Source organism: Arachis ipaensis, chromosome B06, assembly GCF_000816755.2.
Source record: "Arachis ipaensis cultivar K30076 chromosome B06, Araip1.1, whole genome shotgun sequence".
NCBI classification, from domain to species: Eukaryota; Viridiplantae; Streptophyta; class Magnoliopsida; order Fabales; family Fabaceae; genus Arachis; species Arachis ipaensis.
Genome location: NC_029790.2, coordinates 41,843,692 through 41,854,905, shown reverse-complemented (window position 1 = coordinate 41,854,905; position 11,214 = coordinate 41,843,692). Strand labels below are relative to the sequence as shown.

Below are 11,214 nucleotides of genomic sequence, written 5' to 3'. Positions count from 1 at the left end.
ATCCACAGGTTCAAATAAAATAGAGGAAGACCCAAATAAAGCTCCAACACCAACATAAAAATGCATAAAAAAGGAATGAAAAAGAAACCATAAATAACTAAGCTAAGATGAAATTGAGAAGAACGAGAAATAATTAAATGCAATAATTAAATAAAGAATGAAATAGTAGAGGAGATGAAGAAAAGAAACCTGATGAGGAAGATGAAAAGGGGAAGAAGGAAGTAGGAAGTAAGAAGTAAGAAGGAATAAGGAATAAAGAAGAAAGAAGAAAGAAGAAAGAGGAAAGAATTAGGAATGAAAGAGAATTAGGATTTGGGAGGGGAGAAAAATTAAAATCTGGGCGGCGTACTGTGTAAGTGAGGCGGCACATGCGACGCGCACGCGTACGCGTGGGTTGCACGAAAAAGATAGCAACGCGTACGCATGCCCTTTGTTGTGCCAATTGCGCGAGAGCAACTGCGTGCACGCACAACTCTCTGTTCGCATAGCCTAGGAACCAAAATTTGCATATGACGCGTGCGCGTCAGGCACACGCACGCGTGGATGGCCATTAGGGGAAGATGACGCACACGCGTCAGGGACGCTTACGCGTGATGGATTTTGTGCCTCTAGCACAGTGCCAGCCCCAGACCATCACAACTCTCTGTTCAAACACCTATGTACGCTGATTTCCAGGGTCACGCGTACGCGTTAGGGACGCTTACGCGTGGGCTGCTAAAAGTGCAAGCGACGCGCACGCATGAGGTACGCGTACGCGTGGGCTTGTTTGTGCGCAAAGTATGGTTCCAGCGCCACTCCCACATAACTCTCTGTTCAATGCCTATTCTTTTCGCATTCACAAGTGACGCGTGCGCGTCGAATGCGTTTTTTTTTTTTTTTTTGCATGCAAAATGCAGAGGATTATACAAAATTTATAAAGTAACACTGATAAAAATAAGATAAAACTAAGAATAAAAATGAAAGATCGTACCATGGTGGGTTGTCTCCCACCTAGCACTTTTCTTTTACGTCCTTAAGTTGGACGGTCCACAAGCTCAGTCTTCTGCTGTTAGTGGATCCTTCAAGAGGAAGACCTCCAGCTCCTTGTTGTGCTTCATCTTCTCACCATGATACAGCTTCAAGCGGTGGCCATTGACTTTGATGAATCTGGAACTTGAAGGATGATTCAGGTGGAAAACTCCGTATGGCTCTGTCTTTTCTACTCTATAGGGTCCTTCCCACCTTGATCTCACCTTGCCTGGCATGAGCCTCAACCTTGAGTTGTAAAGGAGAACTAACTCCCCAGGTCTGAACTCTCTTCGCTTGATATGCTTGTCATGCACAGCCTTCACCTTCTCCTTGTAAAGCCTTGAGTTATCATACGATTCTAGCCTGAGGCACTCCAATTCCGCTATTTGCAGCTTCCTTTCAACACCGGCTTTCTCAAATCCTATGTTGTATTCTCTCACCACCCAGAACGCTTTGTGCTCCACCTCCACTAGGAGGTGACAAGCCTTTCCATAAACTAGGCGGAAGGGACTCATCCTGATTGGTGTCTTGCACGCTGTCCGATATGCCCAAAGCACATCTACAAGCCTAGTACTCCAGTCTTTTCTATGAGGCTTGACGACCTTCTCCAGGATACTTTTTATTTCTCATTTAGATACCTCAACTTGTCCATTAGTCTGGGGATGGTAAACAGTCACCACCTTGTGAACAATGCAATGTTTCTTCAGTAGACCTGTTAATCTCCTATTACAAAAGTGAGTGCCTTGATCACTCACGATTGCTCGTGGTAATCCAAAGTGACAGATAATATTATCTCGAGAAAAGGAGACAATAGTGTTAGCATCATCAGTACGGGTAGGAATTGCTTCCACCCATTTGGAAAAATAATCAACAGCTAAAAATACGTATAAGAAACCATTAGAGTTTAGAAATGGACCCATGAAGTCAATGCCCCAAACATCACAAAACTCACAGAACAACATAAGTTGTTGGGGCATCTCATCCCTCTTGGATATATTTCCAAACCTCTAGCATGGGAAGCAAGAGTCACAGAAAGCAGTTGCATCCTTAAATAGTGTGGGCACCAGAATTCACAGTCTAAAATTTTTCTAGCTGTTCTTTGAGGACCAAAATGTCCGCCACTCTCAGAAGAGTTGCAGGCCTCTAAAATGGACTGGAATTCTAATTGTGGCATACACCTAATTATCTGGTCAGCACCACATCTCCATAAATATGGGTCATCCCATATATAATATTTGGACTCGCTTTTTAACTTGTCCCTTTGATGGTTAGTAAAATTAGGAGGGAAGGTACAACTAACAAGATAATTAGCTATAGATGTGTACCAAGGAACTACTTCAGATATTGCGTGCAAGCTATCAAATGGAAAAGCATCATTGATAGGAGTGGAGTCATTCTTAATGTGCTCTAGGCGACTCAAGTGGTCTGCCACTAAATTTTGGGACCCACTCCTATCTTTGATTTCTAAATCAAATTCTTGCACAACAATATCCAACGTATTAGCCTTGGTTTGGACTCTTTTTTAGCTAATAAATATTTTAGAGCTGCATGGTCTGAGTACACTACCACCTTAGTACCAAGTAAGTAGGCTCGAAATTTATCCAGAGCAAAAACAATAGCCAGAAGCTCTTTTTCAGTGGTAGTGTAATTAGACTGAGCAGCGTCTAAGGTCTTAGAAGCATAAGCAATTATATAAGGGTCCTTACCTTCGCGCTGAGCTAGCGCCACTCCTACTGCATAGTTGGAGGCATCACACATTATCTCAAATGGTTGGCTCCAGTCTGGCCCTCTCACAATCGGAGCTTGAGTCAAGGCGATCTTCATCTTATCAAACGCTTCAATGCAGTCCTCACTCAGCTCAAACTCAACATCCTTCTGCAGCAGTCGGGATAAAGGCAATGCTACCTTACTGAAGTTCTTGATAAACCACCGGTAGAAACCTGCGTGACCAAGAAACAAACGGACTTTCCTCACGGAGGAGGGGTAAGGTAAACTAGAAATGACATCTACCTTTGCTGGATCAATTGAAATACTAGTATTAGAAACAACATGTCCTAGAACAATACCTTGTTTAACCATAAAATGACATTTTTCAAAATTCAATACAAGGTTTGAACTAACATACCTGTCTAATACTCTAGCTAAACTATCCAAGCAAAGGTTAAACGAATCACCATACACACTAAAGTCATCCATGAAAACTTCCATACAGTTCTCAAGAAGATCTGAGAAAATGCTCATCATGCATCTTTGGAACGTAGCCGGTACATTACATAAGCTAAAAGGCATCCTCTTATATGCATACATTCCAAAGGGACATGTAAAAGTAGTTTTCTCCTGATCTTCAGGAGCTCTATGAATTTGAAAATAGCCAGTGTAACCATCTAGGAAACAGTAGTGTGATTTACCTGACAGGCGATCAAGCATCTGATCGATGAAAGGCAATGGGTAGTGATCCTTGCGAGTAGCCTGGTTGAGGCGCCTATAATTAATACACACCCTCTAGGAGTTCTGCACTCTAGTTGCTATGAGTTCACCATGCTCATTCTTCACTGTTGTGACGCCAGACTTCTTTGGTACCACCTGTACTGGGCTGACCCCTTCACTATCCGAGATCGGGTAGATGATGTCGGCTTCAAGTAGTCTGGTCACTTCCTTCTTGACAACCTCTAGAATAGTGGGATTCAACCGCCTTTGAGGTTGATGGACAGGCCTTGCTCCCTCTTCTAAAAATATATGGTGCTCACAGACTTGAGGGCTGATGCCTACTATATCCGCCATGCTCTACCCAATAGCCTTCTTATGTCTTCTCAGCACACTAAGCAACTACTCCTCTTGTTGGGATGTGAGTTCCCTTGCAATGATAACTGGGAGCTTCTGATGATCCTCAAGGTAAGCATACTTGAGGTGGGGTGGAAGGGGCTTTAACTCCATTTTCTGCTCATGGCTAGGCACTTGATCATCTGGAGCCATTGGTGGGGGCAAGTTATCTTCAGTAGGCTCAGAGGGTTTCCCCACACTTGCACCTTGCTCCATGTTCATCTCTTCTACTTTTTCTTGATGAAATTCAGCCACGGTCTCATCAATAATGTCGCACTGGAAGATGGAGTGATCTTCCAGTGGGTGCTTCATAGCTTCATCCAGGTTGAAGCTCACTACTCGGCCATCTATCTCAAAAGAGTAAGTTCTTGAGAAGGCATCCAACTTGAACCTTGAGGTCTTCAGAAATGGCCTTCCAAGCAGGATGGATGACGGTCTTCCTGAGTCATTAAGGGGCATCTCCAAGATGTAGAAGTCAATAGGGAATGTTAGCCCCTTAATGCTCACCAGCACGTCCTCAGCAATTCCAACCACCGAGATTATGCTTTTACCTGCCAAAACAAAATGTGCTGCCGACCTTTTTAAGGGAGGGAGCCTCAAAGCATCATATACAGATAATGGCATAATACTCACGCACGCACCTAAATCACACATGTAGTCAAAGAATTGTACACCCTCAATAGTACAAGTAACCATGCATAGCCCCGGATCCCCACATTTTTCTGGTATGGCACCCATTAAAGCAGATATAGAGCTACCTAGAGGAATAGTTTCTAAATCGTGTATTTTACCTTTATTCATGCATAAATCTTTTAGAAACTTAGCATATTTAGGTACCTGGTGAATAGCGTCAAAAAGGGGAATGGTTACCTCAGCCTTTTTGAAGATCTCCACCATCTTGGGGTCGACCTCCATCTGCTTTCTGGACTTCCTAGCATGGTGTGGAAAGAATAGGAATGGCTTCGCTTTCAGCTTCATCTTCCTTTGGTGCTCCATTCCCTGGTTGAGCTGCTTCTTCATCAACCATGTCTTGTACTTCATCTTCCTCTTCAACATCCTCTACCTCAACAATGTCTTCAACTGAAGTGTCTTCTTTTGAGCTTGGCTCCTCATGACTCCTCTCTTGCAGTGTGGTTCCGGACCTCAAAGTAATGGTATTGGTTCCACCTTTGGGGTTGGGTAAAGGTTAAGAAGGAATTACACTGGAGCTTGAAGGTTGATTGTTGGGGGTAGATAATGAATCCATCCGGGAGACGAGTGCTTGTAAAGTGGCGTTCAGACCATTTATGGTAGAGTTAAGTGTATTCTGAATGTCTTATTGTCCTTGTGCAAGAGAACGAAGCATCTCATCATTAGAAAAGGAAGGGGAGTAAGTAATTTGAGGACCCTACTGTTGGTTGTTCTGAGGCGCTTGGGACTGCCTATGGTGAGGTGCTCGGTAAGGCTAGTTTTGGTTTTGCTATTTGTTATTGTTGTTCCACCTCTGATTTCCACTGTTGTCTCTGCCTCCTCTATTGTAGTTGTCCCTCCATCCTTGGTTGAAATTATCTCTCCACCCTTGGTTGGAGTTGTCTCTCCATCCTTGGTTAGAGTTATCTCTCCATCCCTGGTTGGAGTTGTCTTGCTAACCTTGATTGTAGTTTCCACCTTGGTTATTATTATTGCCTTATTGATAGTATCCTTGATCTGGACAGTTGTAATAGTTGTTGGTAGCCGTCAAGGTGTTGTCTTTTTGTTGGAGTTGCGGACATTCATCAGTGTAATGAGAATAACAGGCACATATTCCACACACTCTCTGAGAAACTAACTGTTGATACTGTTGTTGTGGGGGAGGTTAAGGTTGTTGTTAATTCAGCTGTAGCTGCTTTAGTATGTTGGTCATCTCTCCCAGAGTCTATGTGAGAGCAGCAGTCTCACTACTAGAGAAAATTTCTGCAATAGCCTTGGGATGGTTGTTCCCGTGCCTGGCATTTTGGGTAGACTCAGCTAGATCGGTGATCAGCTGCCACGCTTCTGTCGCCGTCTTGTACTTAGTCAGAGAGCCATTACTCGCAACATCTAGTATGGTCTTGTCCTGAGGCTTCATTCCTTGTGTGAAATAGCTAATCAACACCAACTAGTCAATCTTGTGGTGGGGACATGAGTCTAGGAGATTCCTGAAGCATTCCCAATACTCGTAAAGAGTTTCTAATTCGCATTGGATAATGCAGAAAATTTCTTTCCTCAGTCTATCTGTAACTTTAGCCGGAAAGTATTTGTCTAGGAATTCCCTTCTTAGCAGATCCCAGTTAGTAACAACTTCTTTAGGTTGAGTGTAGAATCACTCCCTTGCCTTTCCTTCAAGAGAAAACAGAAAGGCATACAGCCAAATAGTAGTCTCATCTGCACCATGACGCCTAGTAGTTGAGCAGGCTATCTGAAAATCTCTAAGGTGCTTGATAGGCTCTTGACCAGGTAAGCCATGAAACTTGGGCAGTAGGTTGATTAGCGCAGTCTTTAGTTCAAAATCTGCAGCTAGATTTGGGTGACGCGCTTGAGACAGTTGCAATGTAAAGTCTGGAGCTCCTACTTCCTGGAGAATAATCCTTCTGGGCTCCGCCATATTACCTACATGTAAATCAACCGAATCAGTAGAAGATGAGCTTGTTTATTCCTCAAATGGCGCTTCAGATTCGCCCTCAGATAAGACTGGTAAATTGGTAGTAACCACTTCACCACCCTCAGAGGCTAACCGACACCGAGCTCGCCTAATACGTGAAATAGTTCTTTCAATTTCAGGATCAAACGCGGCTAAGCTTGGATCAGGTAGTGAACGCGTCATTCAATGAAAGAAACATACAGCTCATGATAATAAAATAAAATAAAATATGCAAATATGTAAATTTAAAAATATTTACACCAACCAATACGCGTCGATGGTCCTCTGTGCGTGTCACGCGTACGCGTCAGGTACGCGCACGCGTCAGGTACGCGCACGCGTCGCTGTGGAATACGCCAAGTCACGCGCACGCGTGAGCCATGCGTGCGCGTCGATCCTCGCTGGTCAACTCCTTAGTTTCTTGTGTTCCATCCATTTTTTCAAGCTTCCTTTCCATCCTCTAAGACATTCCTGCCCTATAAAGCCCAAAAACACTTAACACACAGATCACGGCATCGAATGGTATAAAGGGGAATTAAAAATTGATAATTTAAAGGCTTAAGAAGCAAGTTTTCAATCATATAACAAAATTGGGAAGGAATTGTAAAACCATGCAAATTGTATGAATAAGTATGTAAAAAATTGATAAAAACCACTCAATTTAGCACAAGATAAACCATAAAATAGTGGTTTATCAGCGGTGCGGTGGGTGTCATTGCCGCCATCGCCGCCGCTGTCGACAGGAGAAGAAAGGGAGATCTGAGAGAGCTGACCGGGAAGAGAGGGGAGGAGACCTCACCGCTGCCCAACTTGCCGTCGCGCCAGCCACCCACGCTAGAGGAGAGAGATCGGACAGAGAGAGATGCGAAGAGGGAGGACTCGTGCTACTGCTTCTGTTCATGCCGTTCTGGCTGCCGGAGGCTGCCGCCAAACCTTTGCCTTCTTGGTAAGCATTTTTACTTCCAGAACTTTTGAAATCAATATTCTAATATAAGTTATTAGAGGCTCTGAGCTGTTGGTATTGTAGGATTGAGTTCCAATGATTTTATATCAAAGTTAAGGTTGCTGTTGGACCATCGGAGTTTCTGGCCGCTGTCGAAGCTGCCACCGGGTTAGCTCGAGATTGCGGCTATTCCATTTTGCTCTTACTGTAGGTATATCTTATTGCGAATCCTCGCCGTTAGTTTTCTGTTATATATTATTAAGGTTTTTGCGATATTTATGTTTTAGGATTGAGTTATCGGGATTGCTTGTTGCAATTAAAGCCGTTTTGCTATTGCGGAAGTGAGCAGACCTGCGATTGAAGCTGCAGTTGGTTTCGGGCGGAGAGAAATGGTTCTTGTGACGCCTTTAGTTTATGGGATCAACTTTCGAGGTAGGGTTTTTCTTAAAATATATTTTACATTACAGAGTTGTGATAAATAGATATTGATAAAAACAGATCTACTTCTGTGATTATATTTGTCTTGTAAATGTGATGATTTGTTGGACTGGATTATTGGTTGTTTGATTGCTTGAGTAATGTACGGTTGTTGATAAGAAAATGGGTTTGAAAAGTTATTTACTTGATTATTATGAGAAGTGATTTTCCTTGGTTTGGAGTTAAAGCGGTTTGATTTTAAAAAGAGTTTTATTATTGGAATTGGTTCGATTTGAAAATAATTTGATATTGGAATTGGTTGAATTTTGGAAAGTGATTGAGATTTGGAAATTGTTGAGAAAGAGTTTGAGGAATGTCTGGATGGGACCCAAAAAGGGTGGCAGAGTCCGAGTAGAGGAGATGCTGCCGAAATTTTATAAAATTGGAAGTTTTATTTGAAGTAATTAATTAAAAAGATTTGTTTTTAAACATTATATGTTTTAAGATTGATCAATTTATCAAGAAAGAATTATGTTTTGAATTGGGATTGTTAATGGACGAGATGGAAAGAAGGATGATGAGGATTGATGAGGATAAATGAGATTTGGATTGATGAATGATTATGATGTTGAGAATGTTGAGAATATGATCTTTGAATTATTCATATGGCTTATGGATTTGAAATATCTGAGATACGAGGTTCCCTGGATTAAGTGTCGTGGCTTGCCACCACGTGTACCAGGTTGAAAACTCAATACTCTGTTGACCCTGCGACATAAGTGTGACCGGGCACTATATAAATTCCCAGGAATGTTACCCCCATTGAGCAATATTGATTATTTGAGAAAAAGCTATGCATAGACTCTTGGGGATGCACGTCGGGGGACAGTCTAATGTCAATTCAGACTTGCCGGGTTGGGTGGATAACCGACAGATGAGCCTCATCAGCCATAGGACAGGCATGCATCATATGCATTTGTATGCTTTGCTTGGGTTTGAACTTGTTTTGGTTTGCCTAATTGCTAAACTGTTCTTAACTGCTACTTGAACTATTTGCTGTAATGCTACCTAAACTTGTGCTTTCCTTGTCTGCCTTGCCTGTGTTTGCCCTGGCGTGCTACATTTGAGAATGAATTTTGGTGCTGAATTAATGATGGTGTTGTTTAATTGCGTGGTTAGTTTCTGATTGAGATTTTCTTATAAGAAGGGAAAGGTTTCGGATTTCTGAAAGATTAAACATTGTTTCTTTGAAAAGGTTTTGAACGATTATCTATTGGTTTCTAAAAGATTCATAAGGCAATGATAATCACTGAGCTTGAAAACAGTTTTTTTGATAAATATCTTCTTATGACAACTTTGAAACTTCGTGGTGAGACCATGTGGTTAGGTTCTCACCCCTACAGCTTTACCTTTTCAAGAACCGGATGAAGAAGCATTAAGAAGAGTTAAACTGTATTTGATTTTATATGTTGCTATATTAGTTAGATTATTTTCTTCCCTCGTCTTTGTTATTACAATTTTGTAAGAGGGATAGGAGTTGTATGTTAGCTGCCGCGTCACGTGCGTGTTTTATATATATATATATATATATATATATATATATATATATATTATAAGATATTATGTAAGAAGTCTTGTATATGAACCTATGCCTGTTTGTTTTTTTTTAAGATAAAGTATTTATTTCCGATTTTCAAAAAAATCAGTGATACGGTGTTGTGTCACAGGCTCCTATTTTAATATTAAGTATATAAAGTAGTCGTAATACTTCTTTCTATCAGAGTGGCGCAGCCGGAAGCGTGACATTCTGGTAGTGAGGGTGTTACATTATCTTGTATCTGTATCTTGTCTTTTACGCTTGTAGTTTCGCGTGAACATTTTGCGCTTTTGTAACTCTGTTTTTGAGCTTATTTCTTCATCGGACTTCTAAAATTACTTTATATATTTATGTATAAGCCTTAGAATTGTCATAATCTCTGATTAACCTTTGCTTTATGACATAAGGTAAGACTTTGGGTAATTAGGGTATTACAGAATGACTTACTATTGTTGTGTTAGAAATATCTTCCTTTAACCTTTTGTTTTCTTGTATTTAGGGATTGATTCTCGTTTATGATACAATACAATGGTGTTTGATTCGTGTAGTTAGCCCTTTATATAATGGGAAAGAGATTTCTCTGTAATGCATTTTTAATGGATTTATAGAGCTACTGCTTTTTATTTTGAGAAGGATCTAATCTGAGTGTCTTTCTTGATGGAAAACTGCATGATTAATTGGTAGTAAGACCAAAAACAACAGCCATAAAGGATCATATATATAGTATAAATGAATTGGATTGATGCTCTTTTCCAATAAAACACGTAATCCAGAATATGTCAGGAAACATGCCACGAACCTTACTTTGATTTATTGACTTGGTTGTTAAGCAACTACCATTAGAAGTAAAGGAAACTTGGTGCATAGGACTCTGATCTGGTGAGTTTAAGGAGAGTATATATTTGTTGTCTTAAGAGGTTATTTCTAGGATTTGAACCCATAATCTCTGACATTCACCTTTTAAATAAGTACTACGAGAAATAAATGTAGAATTATTGATTAGGTTATTAAATTAGTAAGTCAAAATGTATGTTATGAATTTACCAGAAAAGAATTTGATGACTTTTTTGTGATTTGGAATTGCACTTTAAAGTATGTTTATCCTAAACCTTAAACCCAAACTTGCATATCTTCGTCTTGTTGTTTTTCTTTTTATATTGCAACATTGCATTGACATAGGCGATGGTTACTTATTCCGTCAATTAGACATAAATTTAATAGATTTTTCAGATAATATGTTCTTTCAATCCTTTTTTCAGGGAAATGCAGAAATCTACAAAAGAATTGGACTCAAAGATGTCTCCAAAAGAAACTCCTAAGAAAGAGAAGCACTAGATCTTTTTGCAAAGTGATGGAGTTTGGTTAGAGCAGTTATTTCTTTTTTTTTGTTTTCTTTATACTGGATTCTTATGAATGTCTGTTTATTTTTTATTAAAATAGATTCTTCATCTATGTCTGTTGATATAAAGTATGAACTCTTTTAGATTTCTATTCTTCTCACATATACATGTCCATCAATAACAAAGTCATAGTTATTCTACATTTCTACATTCCCATTTTTCTTTAGCAGATCTATTTTGAATTGAATGAACATTTGAGTATGTTGATTTAAGTAAATTTATTTATCCTCAAATGAAGGTTCGTAACAATGGTTTCACTGTTCTAATATCTGTATTTTTTTCGTCTCGACCAAACACTACCTTGTTGCAAGGACGAAACTAGAATAACTTTTAGGGAAGGGCAAAAAGAATTTACAACTAACAAAGACAAAATAAAAATTTTAAAGGGACT

At 40.2% G+C, this 11,214-nt stretch overlaps 1 long non-coding RNA gene across 1 annotated transcript; it reads left to right on the top strand.

The window, feature by feature from the left end:
• LOC110263303 lies at positions 10,297–10,912 on the top strand. Its single transcript, XR_002348715.1, has 2 exons — positions 10,297–10,515; positions 10,683–10,912. It is a non-coding gene; the product is annotated as an uncharacterized LOC110263303 (long non-coding RNA).